This window comes from Miscanthus floridulus, chromosome 10 (assembly GCF_019320115.1).
Source record: "Miscanthus floridulus cultivar M001 chromosome 10, ASM1932011v1, whole genome shotgun sequence".
NCBI classification, from domain to species: domain Eukaryota; kingdom Viridiplantae; phylum Streptophyta; class Magnoliopsida; order Poales; family Poaceae; genus Miscanthus; species Miscanthus floridulus.
The window spans coordinates 74,707,093-74,732,937 of record NC_089589.1 but is presented as its reverse complement, the minus strand read 5'-3'; the positions used below and the strand labels follow the sequence as shown (position 1 = coordinate 74,732,937).

Genomic DNA, 25,845 nt, shown 5'->3' with positions numbered 1-25,845 from the left:
TTTCATGATGACGAGAGCTTCATCAGCGTACTGTATGACAGGGAAGTCTGAAGCAGTGTGCAAAGGAATTGGCAATTTCAATAAACCATTGTCCTTGGCGGTATTTATCAAAGACTACAAAAAATTGCTACAAGAACAAAAAGAGAGGTCACATAGGATCCTCTTGCTTTACTCCTCTTTTGTAGTTAAAATTTTCCGTCGCACTCCAATTAATGACACCGCCACCGCTGAGGTTCTAGAATTGAGTATTGAGGTGATCTAGTCAATCCATGTCTGTCTAAGACTTCTAGCTTCCAGCAGGGTTATCATTGCTTGGTGCTCTACCTTATCAAAAGCCTTTTAAAAATCAAGCTTGAAAATTACAATTTCTTTTCTCGAATTATGACAAAGGTGTAAGTACTGGTATCCTTATCAGATGGTACTAGTATCCTTATGAGATGAGGATCCCAATATCCCTAGAAATGAATCGAGTAGTTTGGATTCAAATTTGTAGATAGATATCTATTCAATTTTGTTGCCTATAAGTACCCATCCTCATTTTAAGTAATTTTAGGAAAAAAAATAATATAATGGGAGATGAAAATATAAGTATACTATACTCGATTAATCTAAACAATAAAGATATTGATTATGAGTACATCACTGGACATTAAAATAAAACATGGATACACATCATTAAATCACATATCACATAGATCATAGCTAAAAATAAAATAGTTGCAAACAGTTCAATTGTTATCCACATATATATCTTTAAATACTTTCAAAAATAATATTAATTAATCATAGACACAAATTTGAATAGTTTCGACTTCTAAAAGTGGAATGTACGCTCTTTGAGAACTATATTATATATTATTGGTCATATTAAAGGTAATGTCATTAATTTTATTAAAAATGAATTAGATCAATCTTATATGTCATTATTAATAATAAAGCTATTGTAAGCCGTTACCTCTAAATAGTTTCTGTTGGTACATCTTAGTAATATTAAAATTAATATCATTAGTCATTAGTCACAAGAATATATAAATGATGTATAATTTCACCTTGTACTATGTTCTTCACAAATACACATAAAATCGGATATTCATCTATACTCCTATTTTTGTATTATAAATCTAGATTTGGGCAGAGAAAAAAAATGAAATGGATTTAGTTACATTAGAATCGGATAGAAATATGGATATTCATATTGAAATTTTTGTAGATAACAAGGTTTAATAACACGAATTTTCTGCTGTATATTCATTTCCACCGGTACACGCAACGCGCTTACGCGCACCAACTATGTGAAGTCTGTGAGGTCAGTCAACTCTCAAGTCTTCTCTCTTAGGTGGCCTTAGCCCACATATTATTGTTTCCACATCACGGCATCGCCTGATTAGCAACACCTACCGCGCTTGGTCTGGCCTGTGTGTCCCTCTCCGCATCTGTCCTCGCCTCACACTGATCTCCTCAACCAAATTGACTGTCTGCGGGATTTGCTTGAGGTTAGTGATTTGATTCATTCTGCTGTTTCGTTCTGAAAACTTTTCGTCAGAAAGTTCGATCAAGCCAGTTGGATCATCCAAGGAGAAGAGTAGCTAGTCTCAGAGGAGAACTCTGAAGCTTAGCTGTGTCTTTTTTGTCTTGTTAATTAACCAGTTCTCATACAGGAAAACCATTATTGTCTCGGCTTGATCGATTGACGTTCGGACCAAATGATCGGTCAGAAAATCAAGAGTAGATCCGCCCAGGCAGGAACGTCATAAATCCTGAACAGCAGCAGTTCAACATTTGTTTGATCGTGGTCTTCTTCTCTCCAGGTATGTTCTCTACATGTACGACCCAGTCCTGCCGATGGTTCAGATGGTCCGCGAAATTTCGGTTCCATATATCAACGTTTATTATGCAAAATCGTGCATGGTAATAATCATGCTGATAATATGAAACCTAAATAGAAAATAGTACTAGCTACTTGAACAAAATTTCCATCGAACTGTTCAAAAAAATGGATTTGCTAAAATTCAGGTGCTTGAATTTTAACTTCCTTTCAGACGATGTTTATTGCATATGTTTTGCACTAAAATTGTACTTTTGGTTCATTGCAATTTATGTAGCCACAATCTGTAATTTTCGGTTCTGAGAATAAAAACCCATTAGACAAAACCACGACAAAAACTGTTAATCAGATACAACAATCGGTTAAAAACACACCGCCAAGCCTACTCTGTAAGTCCTATGACATGACATACTACACGATCATGTCATACTAACATGATTCATAGGATAGGATATTTATGCAGGTGGTTTTCAATCAACTCCTGCAACTTAATGCACATCATCAACTAATATGTGCTTGAAAAATATGAGTTATGCATTAGGGCTTGCCTAGGTAACTCATCCTTATACTTATGTTAATGTTGGTATTCTTCAATCTTCGGGACATTATCCAACCATCTCCATCTTTTGGACTTGAACACTGTTACACCGTCTTGTGGATTGACCTCGTAGTCCATCAAGTGGCCCATCAACCACCATTGTACCTAATGATATGGATGAATGCAATGCATGCTTAAGTGAAACAATCACAACAAAGATGTTTACAAAACGCGAAAAGATAAAGCAACACATCGTCGGGTGAACTAGGGTAACTAATGATTCTTATGTCCACTCTCGTGCTCTCTCATCGAGACTTCACAAGAAGTTAAAGTGTGGCATAAGTGTTGGTAGTTAATAACAATCATAACACAAATTATCAAACTAGACATATTCACATTTAAACATACAAGTGCAGGACAAAGCAACATGTTAAGCATATAACCACTACAAAATAGAGATGAGTAACACTTCACTTAGTTCACATATGGCACAAACAACATCGAAAACATGTTGCAAACATAAGGCGAAGCTTATACTAAAGCTAATTAATTAATTAATTATTAAGCAACTATATTTCATAAATCAGAATCTAGATCCAAAATGTTTGTGTAAGAATCTGAATATCTACCAAACATATTTCCAGAGTGCGCAGAATATTTAGAAAAAGAATTTTTATTGAAATGACTCTGAGGATTTTTAGAGAGCGAGAGATGATGTGGAGTCAGTCGATGCGTAGTTCACTGTTCATGCCGTTGACTGGTGAGTCAAGTCGTCCCCCTCCCCCTGTTCTCCCCTGCGCGGCATCGTTCCTGGCGCAAATCACCTCCCAATCACGGCGTATCGGCGTCCACCTGCCGCGTTCGCATTTCCGGCGCGGCCCCCTCGCGTTCCCAGTCCGTGTGGCCGACGTAGTCAACGTCGTCTCCCATGCCATGTCCGATCTCAAGGTACATCGCTGCTGCATGCATCCAGATTTTTTTTTGGTCGTATAGTTTTGGATTAGATGCTCACGGACGGATCTGGATTATACATGTCTCCTCTCGTGCTGAACAAAGAATCCTTGTTCTCTTCTCCCTCCTATCAGTCTGTGGAGGACAAATTAGTCAATACGGGACCAGCTAGTCAAATCACCCCTGAACTCGGCCACAAACCATTGCTGTGCTTGCAAATTGGCCTCCACCGCGCACGTCGCCATCCGGCATCCATAGGCCGATCTCAAGCTCGGCACAACGGCTTCTAGAGGACCTTAGCAGGCCCTCTTCTCCGTACTGTTCTGTGGGCCGCAGCCAGTAGTAGATGCACGGTGTGTGCTCGACAGAATTACCTAGTGGAAGACTCTGTGCTCTGTTTGGTTGATTTCGCGCCCGCTTGCTTTGCACGTGCCGTCCCTGTCTCTGGTGCCCCAGCACAACTGCAGCATTTGCACCTCGCTAGCATCACTAAACCCTGCTACTGCAGGGTTGCTGCTCCTTCACTGCACTCTGTCTGTACCCCTGAGTTTGGATTTGTTGCTTCCTCCGAAATTACAAATCATACCCAACCAAAATCCAGCACTGCCCACGTAGTTTTTGATGGGCAGGTAATCAACTGGACTCTATTGGGCATTCGCCATCTCAGTGACTGTGTGGTTCACTTTTTTTTTTCTCAAACACATAGGAGAGCTGTGTATCATTATATTAAGAAGATGAAAAGGGTTTTTAACCCGTACACCAAACAGCCAGACACACACCCCAAAAACTTTTACATGCTCGCCACTAACACAAAACACTATAGGTGAGCTCAACCATCCATCAATTGTCTTTTGGCTCATGGGCAAGGTCACAAGGAGATAGAGACCCCTCGAGCCAGCCAAACACCAAAGGTGTAACTCATCCATAAAGAATACAAGACCTCATTGAAGCTTGGCAAAATCCCATAAAAACACAGCCATTTCAGTGATCCCAGATTGCCCATGCTCCTAAGATGATGATGGAATTTGGCCCTTTTCAAACTGGACCACTCAATCTATCATTTGTTGTTGCGCATCAATCATCAAAGGAAATCTCATTGGGCTGGGAGGTTAAGGCTTGCAAACTCATTTGCTGCAGGAGACCACACTTTTTGATCCATAAATACAGCAGGGGAAGCCCCCACTGTTGGTATATAAATTCAAATAAAATAAACTGTACAGAGAGAAAGGGAGATAGGAAAGGGAAAGGACTATAGTCTACAGGCTGTACCACTGTACAGAAAGAGAGGGAAAGAAGAGAACAGCAGGAGGGAGTCAGCCTTGGAGTCCTAAAGAGGACAGAAAGGTTCTTGCCGAGTGAAAACACATGAAACAAGCAAGTGGTCTATTGTTTCTTCCTCCTGATCACATAACTGGCAACGTTCATGAGGTAACCCCCTTGTAGCAAGACGATCTGCAGTCCACCACCTATAATCGGTGACCAACCACATGAAGAATTTGCATTTGCCAGACGCCCAACTTTTCCAAATAAGTGGGGAGTCTTCGACCTCGGGCTGCAGCTCCACCTCTGAGAGGTCCCATAAATCAAGAAATTTAGCAATGACCATAACAGTGACTGCACCTTGGAATCCAACTCATTTCAGCCAAAGCATCTCAAACTGTTCTTTGCTTTGTTTACCTTTAAGAAAACAGTCCAAACAAGTCAGGGAGATACACACTGACCATGCGGCCAATTATTAGTCCAAAAAGGGTGTTCTTTCCATTCCCAACTTCTCAGATGATGGCCAATGAGAAGAAAGCCCTAACTGAAGAATCAACCTGTATGGGGAAGGCTGCCCAAGGTCGATCAGGCTCAGTTTTTTTCAACCAGGTTCAACTCATTTGAAGGGCCCAACCCAAGTGTTCGGTTCAACAACAACAACAACAACAACAAAGCCTTTAAGTCCCAAACAAGTTGGGGTAGGCTAGAGTTGAAACCCAACAGAAGCAATCAAGGTTCAGGCACGTGAATAGCTGTCTTCCAAGCACTCCTATCTAAGGCTAAGTCTTTGGGTATATTCCATCCTTTCAAGTCTCCTTTTATTGCCTCTACCCAAGTCAACTTCGGTCTTCCTCTGCCTCTCTTCACGTTACTATCCTGACTTAGGATTCCACTACGCACCGGTGCATCTGGAGGTCTCCGTTGCACATGTCCAAACCATCTCAACCGGTGTTGGATAAGTTTTTCTTCAATTGGCGCTACCCCTAATCTCTCACGAATATCATCGTTCCGAACTCGATCCCTTCTTGTATGACCGCAAATCCAACGCAACATACGCATTTCCGCGACACTTAGCTGTTGAATATGTCGTCTTTTCGTAGGCCAACATTCTGCACCATACAACATAGCAGGTCTAATCGCCGTCCTATAAAACTTGCCTTTTAGCTTCTATGGTACCCTTTTGTCACATAGGACACCAGACGCTTGCCGCCACTTCATCCACCCTGCTTTAATTCTATGGCTAACATCTTCATCAATATCCCCGTCCCTCTGTAGCATTGATCCTAAATATCGAAAGGTATCATTCCTAGGCACTACTTGACCTTCCAAACTAACATCTTCCTCCTCCCGAGTAGTAGTGCCGAAGTCACATCTCATATACTCAGTTTTAGTTCTACTAAGTCTAAAACCTTTGGACTCCAAAGTCTCCCGCCATAACTCCAGTTTCTGATTCACTCCTGTCCGGCTTTCATCAACTAGCACTACATCGTCCGCGAAAAGCATACACCAAGGGATGTCCCCTTGTATGTCCCTTGTGACCTCGTCCATCACTAAAGCAAACAAATAAGGGCTCAAAGCTGACCCTTGATGTAGTCCTATCCTAATCGGGAAGTCATTCGTGTCTCCATCACTTGTTCGAACTCTAGTCACAACATTGTTGTACATGTCCTTAATGAGCCCAACATACTTCGTTGGGACTTTATGTTTGTCCAAAGCCCACCACATAACATTCCTTGGTATTTTATCATAAGCCTTCTCCAAGTCAATAAAAACCATGTGTAGGTCCTTCTTCTTCTCCCTATACCGCTCCATAACTTGTCTTATTAAGAAAATGGCTTCCATGGTTGACCTTCCGGGCATGAAACCAAATTGGTTCATAGAGACCCGCGTTATTGCTCTCAAGCGATGCTCGATAACTCTCTCCCATAGCTTCATAGTATGGCTCATCAACTTAATTCCCCGGTAATTTGTACAGCTTTGAATATCCCCTTTATTCTTGTAGATTGGTACCAATATACTTCTCCTCCACTCATTAGGCATCTTGTTCGATCGAAAAATATGGTTGAACAGCTTGGTTAACCATACTACAGCTATGTCTCCGAGGCATCTCCACACCTCGATTGGGATACCATCCGGTCCCCGAGGCATCTCCACACCAAGTGTTCGGTTCACAGCAAACTAATTCACATGTAGATCTTAATCAGTAACACGTTTTCACTTTGTTTAAGTGGTGAGTATGTGCTTATCTACCACCAAGTTGCCCTTCTAAAAAGTTTGTTTTGATCTTTCTTCCTCATGCATACCTGTTGTCTTGCACTTAAGCGATCATTTTGCCCCCACATTACAAAATATGCCAATCAATCTGTCTCTATTCTATTAATGTAAAATTTCCTTTTTGAAGCAGATGTAGATGATAACGTTATTAGCATCAGTGCAGATCTGTTTATCTGCGAGGGACATCCTTTACACGAGGTACAGGTAAACTCTTTTTTTTCCGAATCGGACTCTTGCGGAGTCTTGTTAAAAAGTCCAATTTAGCTTTTTATAGCTGACTAACAGCTCCATCCGTAGGTGCTCAGACAATTCCTAGCTAGCTATTATCACTAAGGAGTGATTCAGAGACTGTAAGAGCAATGGCAGACCTTGTGGTTGGCTTGGCCAAGATAGTGGTGGAGGGGGCCCTGACCAAGGCTCAGTCAGCGATTGAGGAGGAGGCAAAATTGCAGCAAAGTGTGCAGCACAACCTTGTATTCATTGCTGGTGAGTTTGAGATGATGCACTCCTTCCTCAACGTTGCCAATGAGGAGCGTGTCAAGAACAACGTCGTGAGGATCTGGGTGAGGCAGGTTCGTGATCTGGCATATGATGTGGAGGACTGCATAGAGTTTGTCATCCACCTGGACAACAAGCCAAGGTGGTGGCGCCGCATGCTTCCACTTTGCCTGGCAGCATCAGCATTGCCCTTAGACGAGGCGGTAACTGAGATAGAGCGGCTCAAGGTTAGGGTTGAGGATGTGAGTCGAAGGAACTCACGCTACAGCCTCATCAGCGACTCTGGATCCAAGCCCATCATGCAGCAACAGACGGCACCCAACGCAGCTTTTGGCCCAATGGCACTTGACATGCTGGTTGAGGCGAGGGACACCGCAAAAAAACAGCAAGGCTTAGGGGACCTCACCCAGCTACTCACAAAGGAACAAGCTGACCTTGGGGTAATCTCAGTTTGGGGAACAGGTAGTGAACTTGGTACAACATCAATCATCAGAAAGGCCTACCAGGACCTAGAACTCTGTCGAAAATTTGAATGCCGCGGCTGGGTGAAGCTTACACATCCTTTCAATCCCCACGAGTTCCTCCGTAGTATGGTGACTCAGTTCTACACAAACAGTTGCCTGCAAAAAGGAATCGTTATAAATGTGAAGGAACTGAAGAGGATTGAGGTAATGGCGACAATGGAAGGTGGACTCATTGAGGCATTTATGGACAAAGTAAATGAGAACAGATACCTAGTTGTCCTGGAAAATGTGTCCACAATCGGAGATTGGGACACCATCAGGACGTACCTGCCAGACAGGATGAATGGCAGTTGGGTCATTGTATCCACACAGCAGTGTGAAATTGCAAGCTTGTGCATTGGGCGTTCATACCAAGTATCGGAGCTGAAGCAGTACTCTGCACAGCACTCTATATGTGTCTTTTTGAAGGAGGTAAACCTTTAACATCATCAGTTAACTGCAAGAATGTTAGTGTTTAAGGTTAAACTATTTCAGTTGGAAGGGATGAAGTTTATCATTAATATTGCTTATCTGTTTTTATCACGACTTCCTCCATCCCAAAAAGAGCGCAAATCTAGATTTGAATTAAGTCAATTTTTAAGTTTCACTAAGTTTATATAAAATAGTATCAACATTTTTGTCTCCAGATGGGTTTACTATGAAAATATATTATATGATTAATCTAATGATACTTATTTGGTATCATAAATGTTAATTTCTTTTATATAGATTTGGTCAAACTGATTGTATAACAACTCGAAAAGCACTCTTTTGAGGACGGAGTATTCATTTGCTGCTCATCGGTTCCATATCTTGCAAGCGAAATAGTATGGTAGAAGCATCTCATCTTAACTACATATTGTAATCTTTTGGGAAAAAGAAAAACTTTAGAACTTGCACATATGCTTTCAACCTTAGATTTCCCCTCCTAAAGTATCCCATTAATATGTAGGACTTCAGCACAGAAACATCGTTGCTGCTCTTTTCCTGTTGCATCTCTCTGCAAATCCCCTTCTCTTGGTTTTTAACTCTATTATATGGTTATGTACCTATTTTTTGTTGAGAGAAGTCCACGTTACCCCCCTTAACTCTTCGTATAGTCTAAAAATCAACCTCCAACTACGAAACCGTGTATCTGACACGCCCCCCCCCCCCCCCCCCCGAGTTACACAAACCGGGTACGTGAACCCCCCACGCCCATTCCAGCTGGTTTTGATCCACGCAGGCCTCCACGTCGCCCGGCCCGCCGTCCGCATCAGCTTTGGGCTAGATAAAAGGAGGAGGAACAGATCACTCTCCCCTTCCAGCCGCCAGTCCAAACCTAGCAGCTCATGAGCTCACGTTGGTGAAGATTAGGTGATTCTGCACCAAACTGAAGGTACCCCCCCCTAGTTACTTCATCTATTTATTCACAGGTCAAAGAGCAAAAAGAAGTGCTCTGGTTTAGGAATTATCTACTCAGAGAGGACAGGAACCACAATACAAAATGTAAGTTAATGTACTAAAATATCAAACATAAATATTGGACCATTGCTTGCTCACTTGGTAACTAATTGTAGCCTGGGATGTCAAACCAAATAATTGTTATGTCAACTGCACAAGGAAGGGTGGCAACTATACCTGGTGGAACAACTTCAATGAATATAGAGGCCAATCTGCCATCATCACAAGCTAGAGCAAAAGTGTCCATTAATGTCACATCAGGGACTGCAAGTGCGAGAGTTAAGGCCCAGGAACCATCCAGTCAGAAGGCTACATCCACATCTTCTGTTGTCACCCAGGGGATCACATGTGTTAAACAACACACAGTGATGTAATAAGATAGATTATAAGCTATTAAGAAATGTAATATGCCAGACAATAGGCTGCTAAAGTCATGTAATCTGCCAAACCATTGGCTACTACTTTCTGTAATATGCTGCCAACCTGTAGGTTGCCACTTCCTGTAATATGCCAAACTAATGGTTCTTATGCCAACGCAGTGCAATGTTATTGTTGTACAAGCATGCTGATATTGGTTCATTGTTGTACGCGCTTGACCGGGATGAGCTCGCACTCTGGGCACTCGCCATCTCCCTCTGTTGACCGGGCTCAAGATGCAAAGAGAGAGGAAATGAGAGAGAGAGGAAGAACGCCACCAACAGAGAGAGATAAGAACGGGTGCTGAGCGTTGACGCGGAAGGCGGGCCGGGTGACGTGGAGGCCAGCGTGGCTCAAAACCAGCTGGGTCAGATACACGGTTTCGTAGTTGGAGGTTGATTTTTAGACTATACGAAGAGTTGAGGGGGGTAATGTGGACTTCTCTCTCTTTTGTTTTAGAGTTTGCAAGGTGATGGTGATAAAAGCATGGAATCTGATAGAGTGGTAGACAACAGCAATGAAATATCAATGGAGGATGAAGCAACCCATGGTACTGGCTTTCTGCCCTACTACAGAATTCCAACATCTAAATGGAAGGCTGCCTGTGATTGGGTGGAGAATTTTCACCTTGTTGAACGCAAGTCAGAAATGAACCAACTTGGTAACTATATTGCTAAGGCACGTCTCAATGGTTTGCAAGTGCTGTCTGTGTGGGGGATAACTGGTGTTGGGAAATCAGCCCTGATTAGGAACATGTACTATGACAGAATTCATCGAAATGACTCATTATTTGACAGGTATGGTTGGGTCGATGTAACCCACCCATTCAATTTAAGGGACTTCTCCCGGAGTTTGCTTTTGGATTTTCATTCACAACCTGTTCAAGTGATGGGAATTAAAGACCCTACTCAAGAGTGTCATAAGATTCTAAAAGATAACCGGTGCCTTGTTGTTATTGATGATCTGGAGTCCATGGAAGAATGGGACTTAATACAGGCTGCCTTGGTGTCTAGACCTTCTAGTAGTATTATCATTGTCATTACAACTGAAGCAAGCATCGCCGCGCATTGTGCAGATAATGAAGGGGTCATATTTAATGTCAAAGGTCTAGAAGACAAAGCAGCCCTCGAGCTCTTCAAAAAGCAGGTATGCTTATTCAGAAAAAGCGAAGGGGCCTGTTGCCTAGTGATTGCAGCAGCCTCTCACCATTTCTCCTATTTGCCCTAAAATCTCAAATTTATAAAAAAGTTGCATGGCAGACTCTGCATGGTCAGAGCTGTCAATATTAAATTTTGGCCAATATTACATTTATAGATGTTAATATTAGCTTTAGATATTGTATTCCTATGTTTGTTGGTGCCATTATTGCCATAAGAGAAATTTGGCTAATATGTCTTTTTATCAGCAATTCAGGATCAATATGTATACATGGAATTCATCTAAAATGACATTTACATCGAACATAAAATATTTTAAGGGCAGATGATATATTTTTATGGTAATAGGGAGCAAATGATATATTTTTATGGAAAATTCTACCGTTGTATTACATTTTTGCCGGACACCAAAAAAAATTGTTTTTGTTAAAGAAAGGCGCTAATAGTAAAGTAATAATATCTTTCTGCTTTCCTTCCACTTCATTTTGCATTTGCAGTTAAGACAATTATGAATGAACATTTTTCTTTCATCTTGCAACCTGTTCATATTGAAACATCCTCAATTTTCCACGAAGGGAAAATCCACAGAATGAATTATAATATGATAAAACCAAGAACTGATTCCATCATATTATCATATTTCAGTCGATGTCACAGTCATACATCGTAAGATTACAAGAATACAAGATATTACATCACTGGGGAAAACACCTATTACAGAGTTAATCTAGCGGAAGACTATCGAGTGAAGGCTCTTCCTTCACGGGCATCATCAGAGTTGGCGTAGTGCAGCGTAGATTCCATCTCCGAACCAAACTTGAGCGTAGGCACGAGACCTTCTAATCCTTCTAAAGTCAGCATCTCTGAGAACAGGAAATCTGCACACCGCCAGATGTGTGCAGGCCATGGTCAGCACCGATGAGCTTTAGTGGAAAGATAAACAAGGGATCTGGCGATCCTAATATTTGGCTATGGTTTGCATCTTTAGCGCATGAGAAGTAAGTAACAATAGTAATGTAATAATAATACCCAGTTTTTAACACATTCACCCCCACACTATCCATATCCATCCACCAACCATCCATCCCAAACCATCTCCACACCACCACACCATGTCTCATCTCACACACTCAGGTCGACAGGCGACTCCCTCTCGGCACTTGTCTCAACGGCCCGCAGCCCCTGGCTCACGGCCGGAAAATACCCCAACCCTGGAGGGAGAAAAGAAGGACTCATCTCCTATCTAGTTTAAGCGAAACCCAGGAAAGGTCCATAGCCGATAAGTCGGCATATGTATCGATCGATCAACCAAACACTCTGCAGAGGTTTCACATATCCACAAGATAGCCATCCTCGACGGTGCCCCATCTAGGCAGATTCCAGCCGCTTGCTAGCCTAGAACGATGCCACCCTACCTCTCAGCCCTGGAACATCCCAAGCCTAGTCTGGGATGGCTGATACTGTGAGTCGTAGACAGAGCCGGGGCCCTCCGGGTGTCAAGAGCCAGGTCCACAAGGCTTCCTGAAGTCTCGGAAGGGTGTGGGGAACTCCACGCCCCGTACCTCCTTGCACACGTTCGCCTAGCAAGAGTGGCATTGTTCTACCAAGTAGTCCGACCGTCCCGCACCATATAGGGCGAGTGGGATGTAAAAGGTTCCCGGTGAATCTGAGTACTAGTAAGTCCTTAGGGATTGACCAAGCCAGGATATCTTCATCAGGGTTTCCATTTTACGTGCCACCACAGCACCTCTACCCCGGGCTCCACCTCTCCGAGGTTCACACCCAAGGCCACCTCCAAATACCATTTTACCCACCACAGGTATTCCATATCCAAGTGCCCAGGTAGCACCACACGGCAAGACTCGCCCCAGGCTCGTCGTGATTCCAGCTCGGTCGACACAACCCTCACTCTCCACGCACCCAAGACACACACAGCACGCTCACACACCACCAAGTCCGGCACCCATAGCCAAACCATTCCTAGGGGTTCACCACCAGCTTCACATCCCCGATACATTGCGAAGTGGAGTTAATAATATGTATAGTGGTGTAATATGCAAGTAAGCAGGCAAGTAAGCATACATAAGCGAGTGAATGCGCATAGCAGGGTGACGTGGTAGAGTGGGTTGCATTCGGGTAATAAAGGCTCGGGTAGTAGCATGCATCAAAGTACTAGCAAAGGAATAATTATAAAGCGCTAGCAGTTCTAGATATTATGCAATGTCTAATAGGATTCTCTAAAAGAGGGTGCTGCCATGACACCTGCGATGTAGAGGTAGTAGTGGTACAATTCTCCATTCGTTGGTGTTCCATTAGCGGGGTCACCTCCTCCTGCGTTGACTCCATTCCGCAGTCCTTGTCGTCGTCCACGTTCTCTTGGTCCGATCGTCAGCTACTTCGCGAAGCGACACGCAAGGCAAAAGAGCACTCAACACTCGAAAGGATGACAAGACGTAGGAAGATCCAATAACACCAATGGCACACTAAAGGATTCACAGCTTAGCCCTCTCGGTGGTTGTCCGATTTCCTTGGGCCAATAAACACAAGTGATGGTTTGCTTATGCACAAGCTTATATCATGGCGAAGCCGGTATGGCTTTACGATAAACGGTTTAAGCCAGAGCTTATCCAGAGCAAACACCACGGCTCACGATCTTTCGATCCGGTGTCATTGAGCTGACGGGGATTGGAAGATGGGCCCTACGAAGGAAGAACGACGGGGTTCAGCTCCTACAGCTTTATTCCGCCAGTCACAATTGGACACGAGAAGCAAACAAGAACGAATAACACTATTGTGACTTGGCTCCAATGTACTTTGGCTAGCCCGCTATGGTAGAAAGCGGTAGCGCAAAGAGATTGGACAGCGACGGGTCCTCTCGATCCACACGATGCTATAACGTCGGGAGCCGAGAAGACAGTCATTCAACATGGCAAATGCAGCGGGGTTTGCTAGGCACGTCCATGTTATGTTCCCAGACACATCTTCGGGGAAGATGTTTTTAGACGGTCGATCGGGTCAACACACACGGGTCCGAGGTACGATATAGACCATAGCTTTGCTAACCATAAGGGAGTAGTCCGGTCTTTGATCCATTCGTCACGGGCAAGACGGGATCGAACAGAGCAGGCTATCGGGGCAATAAGAGTAAGAACAACCAAGAGCAAGGTCCCCTTCTTCTAACGCACACGCTACGACAAAGACGGGGCATCGGAAGGAGCGACACTCAAGAACACCAAGTGTGTAAGCCACTCGTAGGGTACCTGACCTGGGTGCACTGGCACTAAGTCATCTCTCAGATTCGCAGCGGTGCGGTTGTCACCGCAGGAATCAAAGAAATGCGATGGTCATGCAAGGTACAAGCATACGGGGGTTTGAGCATGAAGAGGCAAGTAAAAGCAAAAGAGTGGCATAGCTCCATGGTCATGGCGAGGCGAACTCGTGGCCACAAGCCATACCAACGAGTTGGCATCCATCGTTCCATGATTGTTATCTCCCAGGTCATCTCCCACAGGACTTGGTCATGGAGGGCTCAAAGCGTGCGGGTGATATCCGCATCGATGTTAGTATCGACATCGAATCCATATACGACCCTGTTCTAGGGCCAAAGACAGGAGCTAACACTCGTGGTACTATGAAGTCAACTAAGAAGCGAGGGGTCAAGTTACACTCGGCATCACGGTCATGGCGAGATGGATCCCGCGATCATAACGTCCGGACGAGGTACGATCCCTCAGCCGGCTCGAAGGCTCGGCACACCGGCAACAACACCAACCAGCGATAAGAACCAAACACGACCGAAAGACGCAACAACTTGACATAACTACGGAGTAGCACATTCCATAGCTGGGGATGGTAGACCTGCACAAAGGCATGGTGCAGACAGATATAGATAGATCGAGATCACGTATTGTAAGTGTACGAATGAGTATAAGAATGAGCAGAAGGGCTTTCGTCGGTGGGGAATGGCGTTTGACTAGAATTCAACTTCGCGGCCAAGATGTGGAGGGCCATAGACTGTTGTAACTTGTCTCGGAGGGTTGTGGCTTCTTTCGGCCAACTGAGGCCATCTACGGCCTGCTGTGGCTAGTTGTGGCTTGCTGCAGCTTGCTGTGGCTGGCTACAAGTGGCCATGGTTGGCCAAAGGCTGGCTTTGGCTGGCCGGGCATGGCAGCGACTGGCTAAGATGCGCCTACCGCTGTCAGACACAGCAAGGGTTGGTGAAGAAAGCGTCCGGTGAGACGGTGGGGTCTTCCCGCTGGTCTAAAGGAGAAGCAGGTCGGAGTGGTCGCCGAGGTGGTTGGAATGGTTACCGAGGTGATCGGAAAGATTGCCAAGGTGGTCGGAGAGATCACCAACGTGGTCGGTGAAATTGCCGAAGTGGTCGAAAGGGTTGCCAACGTGGTTGGTGAGATTGCCGAAGTGGTTGGAAAGGTTGCCAACGTGGTCGGTGGATCTAATAGGGCCTAAAGGCCGAGGCAAAGGCTGCTGAAGGGGCTGCGTGAGCTTGTTCACCATCAGATGGGACTTAGGCCTGAAGGGAAAGACCTGAAGGGCGGATTGGGCATGGTCGCAGGCTCCATCTGCGCAGCCGATCTGGGCCAAGGCCGGCCTCTTGGTCCAGAGACAGGAAGGGCAAGGACAGGGCCTCCATGTGCTAATCCATGATGTAGGGTGGCTGACGGCAGCGCGCGTTGTTCGGTGCTTGTGCCTGAGCACGTCGGCGTGCTAGGCTGAGAGCTCGATGTGGTTCCTCGGCTGCACAGGGTCGTGCGGTGGCCTGTGCAGGTGTCCGTGATCGTGCCGACGCAAGCAATCGTGGCGGCGTGCATGTGTAAGGTGAAGGACGGCAAGCGGCTTCGAAAACTGGCACCTTGGGCTTCTGTGTCCCCTGAAGGCGAGGGCAGAAGGGCGGCCGCTATGTGTTCGGTGCGATACTGGACGAGTCTATCGGTGACCGCGGCGTGGTCATTCGGCTAGACGATGGATGACCAGGGCTTGGGTGGTCGGCAAGGCGGTGGCTGGTGCGAGCAACACGGGCACATGGGGCGCCATGCTGCGTCGTGCATGTGTGTGCGTGCAGGTGCCGGGTCGAGGCACGTGCAATAGTTCATGAACAGCAGCGGCGGCGTCCATCCCTGCCTCTCATCAAGGAAACGACTCGACGGCTGGACTGGCAAGGTTGGCGAACAGCTGAAAAGCTCGAGCCTTGGCTGCGTTTGCGTGGTGTGGGCGGTGCTGAGAGAGCGCCATTGCGCGGGGTACCGGAAGACACCTGCTGGCTCGAAGGCCGGTGGCGGTTCAGTGCCCAGGAGTGGTGCAGCTGTGGCTCCATGGGTTTGGATTGAGAGATGGGCGAACAGAGGCGGCGTCAATAGGGTTGGATGGTGGAAGCTTGGGCCTGTGCATGGCCAAGACGTCGTTAGTGCCAGGGCATCGTGCGATGGCTCGTGCAGGTGCGTCGTCACGACGACGGACGACCATGAAAGGCCGCACCATGGTCTTCTTGGGACTGGTGTCTACGTGCGCGTGGTGTCTACGGTGCGTGCTCTCATGACCGTGGACGCGGCTCGAAGGCCGGACAGGCAGACAACCAGGTAGCGCACAAAAAGTGAGGCTTTGAGGCTGAGGTCCTCACCGGAGGGCTCGACGGCAGCAGAAGGCATTCCCGTGGTGGCTTCGGCTGTTGGCGAGGTGGCTCCCCATGGCAGCGTCGCGGTGTGCTCCGGCGAGGACGACAGCGTGGAGGACAGTGTCGTAGGGTGGGAGGTGCTCGCGGTGACGGCGTGCTTGACGACGTCCATGTGGCTCCGGCGTGGCGTGGTGCTGTGGACTCCAGCTCCCCGGGCAGTGCAGGCAGAGGCAGAGGGTGCCGATGCCGCATGCGTGGGCGTCGTCGTGGTGCCATGGCGCTGGTACAGAAGCTCGGGACGGCGCGACGTCATGATGTGCTCACATCGCGGGCGGGGAGGGAGCTTGGCTTGGGGCGATGGATTGTGTCACGGCCGGCTCGATGTCGTGGTGGCGAGGCACCGGTGGCAGCGTGGGCTCGAGGTGGAGGGCACCGGTGTGGCCTCGGTGGTGCAGCTGCGCGGACGTTGCGGACGTAGTGAAGGTCGAGCTTGGCACCTGGCCGAGGACGACGACGTCGTAAGGCGGACCACGAGCTCGTGGCGGTCTTGGTGATGACGTGCTCAGAGTGGTGCGGCTCGGTTGCGACACTGTGGAGGACGAGCTCAGCGCTGGCGACCGCAGCTGGGAAGTGGTGGGCAGCACCATGGGTGCCGGTGGCGTGGCCATGGTGGTCGGGCGTGGCTTGTCGCGGGAGAGGAAGAGGAGCATGGGGTGCAGCAGCTGCTGGGATTGGAGAGGGTGCCGGCTGCTTCGGTGTTTATAGGGCGAGCGGCTTAGGGCTTCCAAGGGCTCCGTCCATCCTCGACGTTCGTGCGCAGGCGGGGACATGCGGCGCGCATCAAGCGGCGCGGAAGACGGGGTGCTATGGGGCGCGTGCGGAAGCAGGCGTTGCGAGCGGCGGCGATGGGGTCTAGGAGTTGGGCGTGCGCTGCCCTCGGGTTGGTGGGGCGTGCGGCTACAGGCCAGGCTGGGCCTCGTGGCTTGCAAGCCTGGTTGGGCCAAGGCGGGGCGGGCCGAAGGGAGGAGTGGCGAGCTGGGCCGAGGGCGAACGGGCTGGCGGAACAGGCTGGGCCGAGGCCAGAAGGGAGGAGAGGCTGGCTGGGCCTACTGGCGCCTTGGGCTGTTTTGGGTCATTTCTTTTCCCCCCTACCATTTCCTTCCTTTTCTATTTCTATTTCCTATTTTCTAAATAAACCAAGGCTCGTGTATTGTATGCATATGTCACCAACATGTACACCTCCTGGTGGAGTCCACTAGCGTCTACTTCGGGTCTCGGAATCCAAATGCCAAGGGTTGGCTTCGATGGGCATTGATCTACAAGAAAGCTCGATTGACTTTATGAATTAGATCGAGGGATTCGAATGAGGTTCAAAAGCAAGAAGATGAATTGAGATGGAGGAGAAGGGATTCATAAGTTATTCTAGAAGGGATCAAAAAGATTTGCTACGGACTTGTGCTCTCTAACACAAAACACTAAACCAACAAAAGAACTCTGGCAAACTCCTACAAGTAATTTATTTATAAATTGTTCTTAGTTCGACCTAGCATCTACATGCTTCACATATTGCAGGAAAAAATTTAAAAGTTCGTATTTTTGGCTTCTCCAAAAACCCGGGTTGTTACACATATCTCCTAAGTGTGGTGGAGAGGTTGCTTTGTATGGGAGTCTCTCCCTTTTTTTCTCTCTAATTTATGAAGATACACAGCTCTCATGCGTGTTCGAGAAAAAAAAATTAATGAACAATTTCAGTTATGTATATTTCCATTGTTCTGTTATATTTTAGGGCCTGTTTGGATGCTGCCTCCCATGCAGCTTTGCACCCAGGCAATCTAGACTGCAGGCAGACGAAATCGTGTGCCTAGCTGATTTTCAGGGTGCTAAGGCCCTGTTTGGTTGGGCTTTTGGCTTTGGCTTTTGGCCCCAAAAGCCAAAAGCCCAACCAAAGGGGTTGCTTTTGGATGATGCTTTTTCAGAAGCAGCTGCTTTTCCGTAGTTCATTTTTGAAAGCTGGGTTGACCCTGCTTTTGGCTTTCTGCTTTCTGCTTTTCGAAATTGGTGGAATAAAAAGCTCTTCCATAGTTGTTTCAAGAGAGATAAAGATAAAAGGTATATTTTATACTTGTTTAACCAAACAGCTTTCAGCTTTTCTACAGCTCACAGCCCACAGCAGCTTTTCCACAGCTCACAGCCCACAGCAGCTTTTTCCCACAGCCACAGCTTAACCAAACAGGGCCTAAGCAAATAGGCCCTTAATGCATATATCAAGTTGCAGTATGAAGTGTATGTTCACCATGTGCATACATTTTGTGAATGAAACAGCTAATGCATTTTGCTTAGCATGCTGAAAACGTTTGTCCTTCAATTGAATTTTAGGTACATAAGCAAAAACCATCATCTCCTATAAAGGACTCCAAAGATGAAGAGCTACAAGAACTTATTTTGAAGTGCGGTCACTACTGGACACGGGTTCTTTGCCGAGTGCCCTAAACGCTCGGCAAACCCAAGTTTGCACTCGGCAAAGAGTTTGCCGAGTGTTACACTCGGCAAAGAGTTTGCCGAGTGTTACACTCGGCAAAGACCTGCAGGCATAGCTTTTGTCGGCAAAGGGTTCTTTGCCGAGTGCAATATATTGGGCACTCGGTAAAGCCTTTGCCGAGTGCCACGTCAGCACTCGGCAAAGAAAAGTTGACCTAACGGAGACCGCCCGTCTGACGTCCCCTTTGCCGAGTGGTGACGTGTCGGGCACTCGGCAAAATATTTTTTTATTTTTTTCTAAAAAAATTCTTTGCCGAGTGCCACAGCGTCGGCACTAGGCAAAGTGCCCAGTTTTGCTGAGTGCTTTGGACCAGGCACTCGGCAAAGTGTCCAGTTTTGCCGAGTGCCATGACCATAGCACTCGGCAAATCTGGGACCTGAGCCGGTTTTGCATAGTTTTGCCCAGTTTTGTCAAGTGCTGTTGTCATGGCACTCGGCAAAGGCACCTTTGCCGAGTGTTACACTCGACAAAGCTAGGAATTATTCTTTTTTTTTGTTTTTTGCTTCCCATCTTTACAAACAAACAAATCACATATTCACAACCATCACATGCCCAGAATCACAATATATATCACATAAATGCCTCGTCCATAGCAATATCCATCACATACACGATATAGATCACAATGTATATCACATCCACATCCATCGCAATATCTACATCCAACACAACCATCACAATATCCATCATAGGATCCAACACAAGTCTAAGTCCATGAAACATAAGAAAAGAGACCAATCCAAGGTACCTACTGTCACCCTTGCCACCCGGAGTGTGAAGAAGGGCCACCTGGCCCCCCGGGCTGTGGAGGAGGGCCAGCTGGCCACCCGGACTGTGGAGAAGGGCCAGGTTCACTTGGATGCATCGAGTGGTGCCCTTGAGGAGTCGAGTTCGAACCCGCGGACGGTGGCTGCGCAAAGGAAAAGCGAATTCATGAGTTTCTACAGGAGGGTCGCACAAGCTAAAGCAATAAACAACCATACTCACCGGACTAGGATCAGGAGTACGAACCGCTGGAGCAAGGAGCGAAGGTGGCACGACTATATCCGTCGTGGCCTGAAGGTTCGCCATGAACGCGTAAAGGTCCTGCAGCCTCTTCTCCTCGGCCTCCCTCCTTCGCTCTTGCTCCACCTGCGAGGCCGAGTGCCTAGCCTCCAGCCTTTGCACCTGGGCCTGCAATATTTCACCCGCAATGTTTCAACAATGCAAAGGCAAGATATATGTAAAAGCAATGAACGACGAATAAAACAGGACTAACCTGGAGTTCCGCCACCTGCTGCTGTGCACTATGCTGCCGAGGTCGTATAGGGAGGGAGGAGCTCGTGCTCCTTGCTCGAATCTGGGAGAGGGTGGGAGTAGAGGCCGTGTCAACTTGGCTGTCCGCCATCCAGTACCGGCCGTGCTGCTTCCCTCCTCCAAGCCTCATCACGAGGTCCGCATCCAGGGGCTGGGAGGTCGGATCGAAGTCCTCCCCTTGGCGCGTGCGAGCCACCCACCAAGGAGTACTCGCTGAGCTTGCTGTGGACGCTCGTGTTGGTGTACGCCTCGGGCGGGTCCTCCGGGTTATAGGTGAGGTCCGGGGCTGTCGCCTTGCCCTTGTGTGCCAGGGCGTACGCCATGAACTCGTTGCACTCCTGGCCACCATGCGACTGGGACTGCGAGGAAAACATCAAGATGATTACAAGTAATGAGAATTGAGCGTTCGAATGAATAAAGAAATAAATATAAAGAGCGTTACATTTGGAGATGTCCTGGTTTGTAAGCATGGTACGTGACAACGTGCTCGAAACTTTCTCAAATTTTTACCACAGCCTACGCATACGATAACACGGCATCTCCACAAGTTTCATGTTTTTTCGATTTCGTTTGCATTTTATGGAATTAAAAACAACTCGCACGCAATTTGGTGGCGTTGCCCCGTGAGCAAGTTGATAGAAATTTCAGGTCAGTTCCTGGATTTGGCCTAAACTTACACTCACAAACATGAATGTCATTTTTCGAATCATTCAAATCCAATATTCGATGCACCTGCAGTTCAAACTCGTATTTTCCGAAAAAAATCAACAAAATGGAATAAACTAATGAAATATAGAAAAAATCAGTCAAAATGTGCAAAATTTGAATATGTGGTTCCTGGTACTGTTGTAGGGCTACCAAAAAAAATTAGTGGCCAAAATAAAAAAAAAAATTTGCCGAGTGCCAATCCGTGGCACTCGGCAAACTTAATTATGTGCCGAGTGTCTAACACCTGGCACTCGGCAAAGTTGCCGGCGTTGGGTCCGTTATGCCTCTGACAATATTTGCCGAGTGCTCTAATTTGCCGAGGGCCTGACGCTCGGCATATTAAGGTTTGCCGAGTGCCTATATTTTGCCGAGTACTATGCACTCGGCAAAATAGCCTTTGCCGAGTGTTTTATTTTGCTGACAGCTGCACTCGGCAAACTGAGTCTTTGCCGAGTGCCCGATATTTGACACTCGGCAAAATATTCGACACTCGGTAAATTACCAGTTTCCGTAGTGGGTGGTCTTCCCAAAGTGATAGTTGCTGTAGCCATTTTTTTGGCACCTAAAACAGTCACATCGATGAATAGTGCGAGTTCTATGAATCTCAAATTTATGCACGAACTGGAGAGCAGCCCAGAGTTTGCTTGCCTGCGGCCACTCTTTGGTTGGCTGCACTCCTACTTTCGAACTTGCCCGGATTTCCTCAAGCCATGTATCTTCTATCTGTCAATTTTTCCTCGAGATCACAGCATCCGGAGAAGGCGTTTGGTGAGACGGTGGATTGCAGAGGGCTATGCCAGGGACACTGACAAAATGTTTGCGGAGGAGGGGAGCAGTTCTTCTGTGGGCTCCTCGATCTGAGCATAATAATGCAGAAACCACATTCAGTCACCACCGCATTCAGCGACAGAAGAATGACCTTGTGCCAAGTCAACAGTTTTGTCCGAGAGTATATCATATCACGTCAAATGGAAGAGAACCTTGTCTTCGAACTGGGAGGCAGTTGCACCCTAACCTCTCAACGCACAGGGCGTCACCTCATCATACTGGAAAGCTGGGACAGAGACATAATTGTGTTTGAGAGCATTGACTTCTCACGGCTACGGTCTTTGACAGTGTTTGGAGAATGGAGGTCATTCTTCATCTCTGATAGGATGAGGTTACTTCGGGTTCTCGATCTTGAGGATGCATCCGGTTTAAAAGATGAAGATCTCAAACAAATGATGAAGCTGCTTTGTCGCCTCAAGTATCTTTCCCTACGAAGATGCACTGAGATCTGTAGGCTGCCGAATTCATTGGGTTGTTTGAGGCAGCTTGAGACTCTGGATGTCAGACATACATCCATAGCAACCATGCCAACAACCATCACCAAGCTAAAGAAACTGCAGTACCTTCGTGCTAGTACCACCAAACCAACTGAGGAACAACCAATACCCGATGCTGCTGGTACAACCAAACCAACAAAGAAACAACCAACCCCACATACCTCTGTATCATGGAAATCATCTTTGTTCAGCAGACGTCGACAACTAGAGGGTGTTGAGGTTCCTACTGGGATAGAGAGAATGACTGCATTGCTCACCATCGGTGTTGTTAATGTCGATTCTGCTTGGGGGAGGGCCATCTTGAAAGAGTTCAGGAAGCTCACTCAATTGCGCAAGCTTGGAGTGTCTGGAATCAGTAAGAACAACAGCAAAGATTTCTGTTTGGCCATCTCAAGTCATGCGCATTTAGAATCCTTATCAGTTAGGCTCAAGAATGTTGGACGGCGATTAGACCTGCTATGTTGTATGGTGCAGAATGTTGGCCTACGAAAAGACGACATGTTCAACAGATAAGTGTTGCGGAAATGCGTATGTTGCGTTTGATTTGTGGTCATACAAGAAGGGATCGAGTTCGGAACGATGATATATGTGATAGATTAGGGGTAGCACCAATTGAAGAAAAACTTGTCCAACACCGGTTGAGATGGTTTGGACATGTCCAACGGAGACCTCCAGAGGCACCGGTGCGTAGTGGAATCCTAAGCCAGGATAGTAACGTGAAGAGAGGCAGAGGAAGACCGAAGTTGACTTGGGTAGAGGCAATAAAAGGAGACTTGAAAGGATGGAATATACCCAAAGACTTAGCCTTAGATAGGAGTGCTTGGAAGACAGCTATTCACGTGCCTGAACCTTGATTGCTTCTGCTAGGTTTCAACTCTAGCCTACCCCAACTTGTTTGGGACTTAAAGGCTTTGTTGTTGTTGTTGTTGTATCAGTTAGGCTCAAGAAGGACAATCAGGACTGCTTGTATGTCACCCCAGATGGCTATCTTCCCCCCCAGAACCTACAGAGCTTTAAACTGTATGGCCTTGCAGACAAGTTTCTAGAGTGGATCAATCAGCTTGACAATCTCAGGAAGTTAGTTTTGGAGATGACTATATTAACCGAAGATACTATCAGTGGACTCAGGGATCTTAAAGTATCTATTCTACATCTCATTGCCAAGCAGCTTCCTGATGGTAAGCTCAATTTTTGTGTCATGTTGCATGGACAGCAATTACGCTGCTATGAAACAGTGAAGGTACTCGAGATTTCTTGCAGCTCCAGCTTAGATGTGACTTTTGGATCACAAGCACTGCACAATCTTGAGCTGTTGAAAGTTTCTTGCTGTAGTGGTTCAGGGTCGGTAATGAAGTTCTCTGGGCTAGAAAAACTGTCTGAATATGAACTCAAGGAAGTCCAGATTAAGGGTTCCCATGATGACAAACTCAAAAAAGATGTGGAGGAACAACTTGCCAGGCATCAAAAGAAACCTGTTTTGAAGATGGAATAAGTACTTTCGTCCACCGGGGATTGTGAGCTCTAGAATGTCAGTTTCCTGTCATAATGTTATCAAGAATTAGTGACTGGTGCAATGTTATCAGGACGGCTGGTTGAGCCTGGTCGCCTGGGGACCGTCCAGGACGATTACTCGTCGTCCAGGATGATTAATCGACCCTGGACGAGTCCCCTAGTCGTCCCGATCGTCCCCTACACACTACCGGAGACCGGCCAGTTGCCGAGTGTCAGGTGGTTTGCCGAGTGTTCTTTTTCGGGCACTCGGCAAACACGTCTTTGCCGAGTGTTTTTTTTGACACTCGGCAAAGAGGCTCTTTGCCGAGTGTTTTTTTTAACACTCGGCAAAGAGTCTCTTTGCCGAGTGTTTTTTTTGACACTCGGTAAATAGCTTCTTTGCCGAGTGTTTTTTTTGACACTCGGCAAAGAGCTTCTTTGCCGAGTGTTATTTTTTTGACACTCGGCAAAGAAAATTTCAAAGCACATTTTGAAGCAGTAAATTAATTCAAATGAAAAAGTTTTCAACTACAAAGTTGTATAACTCATCAAGATGTACAATGTTTGTTTTGGTCTTTTCTTCATACGACAAAGTGAAAATAAATTTGTTCACAAATCTAACATATCTCTATTGTAGTTTATGAAACTACAAGAGAGATATATAAGATTTGTGAACAATGTTAGAACGACCATGTCGGATGAACAGATGACAAAACAACCAAAATAAACTTTGTAGATCTCGAAAAGTTATGAAACTTTGTAATTGGCAACTTTTTGATTTGAAAACATCTTGTCATGCAAAACTGCGTTTGAATTTCAAAATTTTAAAATTCGAACTTTTCAAACGACCTCGGATGAAAAAACAACCAAAATAAACTCTGTAGATCTCGAAAAGTTATGAAACATTGTAGTTGACAACTTTTTGATTTGAAAACATCTTGTCATGCAAAACTGTGTTTGAATTTTAAAATTTTAAAATTCAAATTTTGTAAACGACCTCGGATGGAAAAACTTCCTAAACTAAAAGTGTAGATCTCGAAAAGTTATGAAACTTTGTAGTTTACAACTTTTTGATTTGAAAACATCTTGTCATGCAAAACTGTGTTTGAATTTCAAAATTTTAAAATTCAAATTTTATAAACGACCTCGGATGGAAAAACTTCCTAAACTAAAAGTGTAGATCTCGAAAAGTTATGAAACTTTGTAGTTTACAACTTTTTTATTTGAATTCGTTTAGTGTCTCAAACATGCAATTTATACTCGGTTTAGTATAATATATTGGGAAATAAAACGGAATCCTGACACAAGTGAGAGTGTGGTGTAGTGGTAGAGGAGGTACGTGCTAAGCGAGAGGTCTCGGGTTCGAATTGCGTCGGTCGCGTAGCCATGAAATTCACGCGAAAAATATCGTAGATGGGTGGGCGCTGGCCGGTGGGGGCCTCCATCGATAAAAAAAATTCCTTTTTTTTGGTAAAAATTCCCATTTTTTCGGTTTTTTTCGGTTTCAACTTTGCCGAGTGTCGTGTCGGACACTCGGCAAAGGCTTTGCCGAGTGCCCGATAAAAAATACTCGGCAAAGTTGGCTTTGCCGTCACATTTTTTGGCGAGTGCTGTTCGCCGAGTGTTACACTCGGCGAACCATTTGCCGAGTGTTTTAGGTGGTTTGCCGAGTGTTTTGGACACTCGGCAAATTCAAGCAGTCCGGTAGTGACATATGGGGACTGATATATACCATATATATATTATATAGTTTTGCTTGGGCCTTCTCAACAAGAGATGAAACATCTGGAGCAGCTGACGATGTTGAACCAGCAGCCGCTGAGCCTGATGCAACTGAAGAGGCTGGAGCAGAACCAACTTCTCCTTGAATCGGCCTCAGGCATGTACACTTCCACCTGCGCACCCGCTGGATCTGTAGACCTGTGCGCCTGCAGCAGCAGCCACAAGAGAGGGAGGGCAGCTGGAAGGGAGGGTGGAGCAGCTGGGAACCG

The 25,845-nt window shown here is 46.2% G+C and overlaps 1 pseudogene; it reads left to right on the top strand.

Annotated features, from left to right (window-relative positions):
* The first annotated feature begins 1,369 nt into the window (after positions 1 to 1,369).
* Positions 1,370 to 23,888, top strand: LOC136488868 (disease resistance protein Pik-2-like; annotated as a pseudogene).
* Positions 23,889 to 25,845: the final 1,957 nt, after the last annotated feature.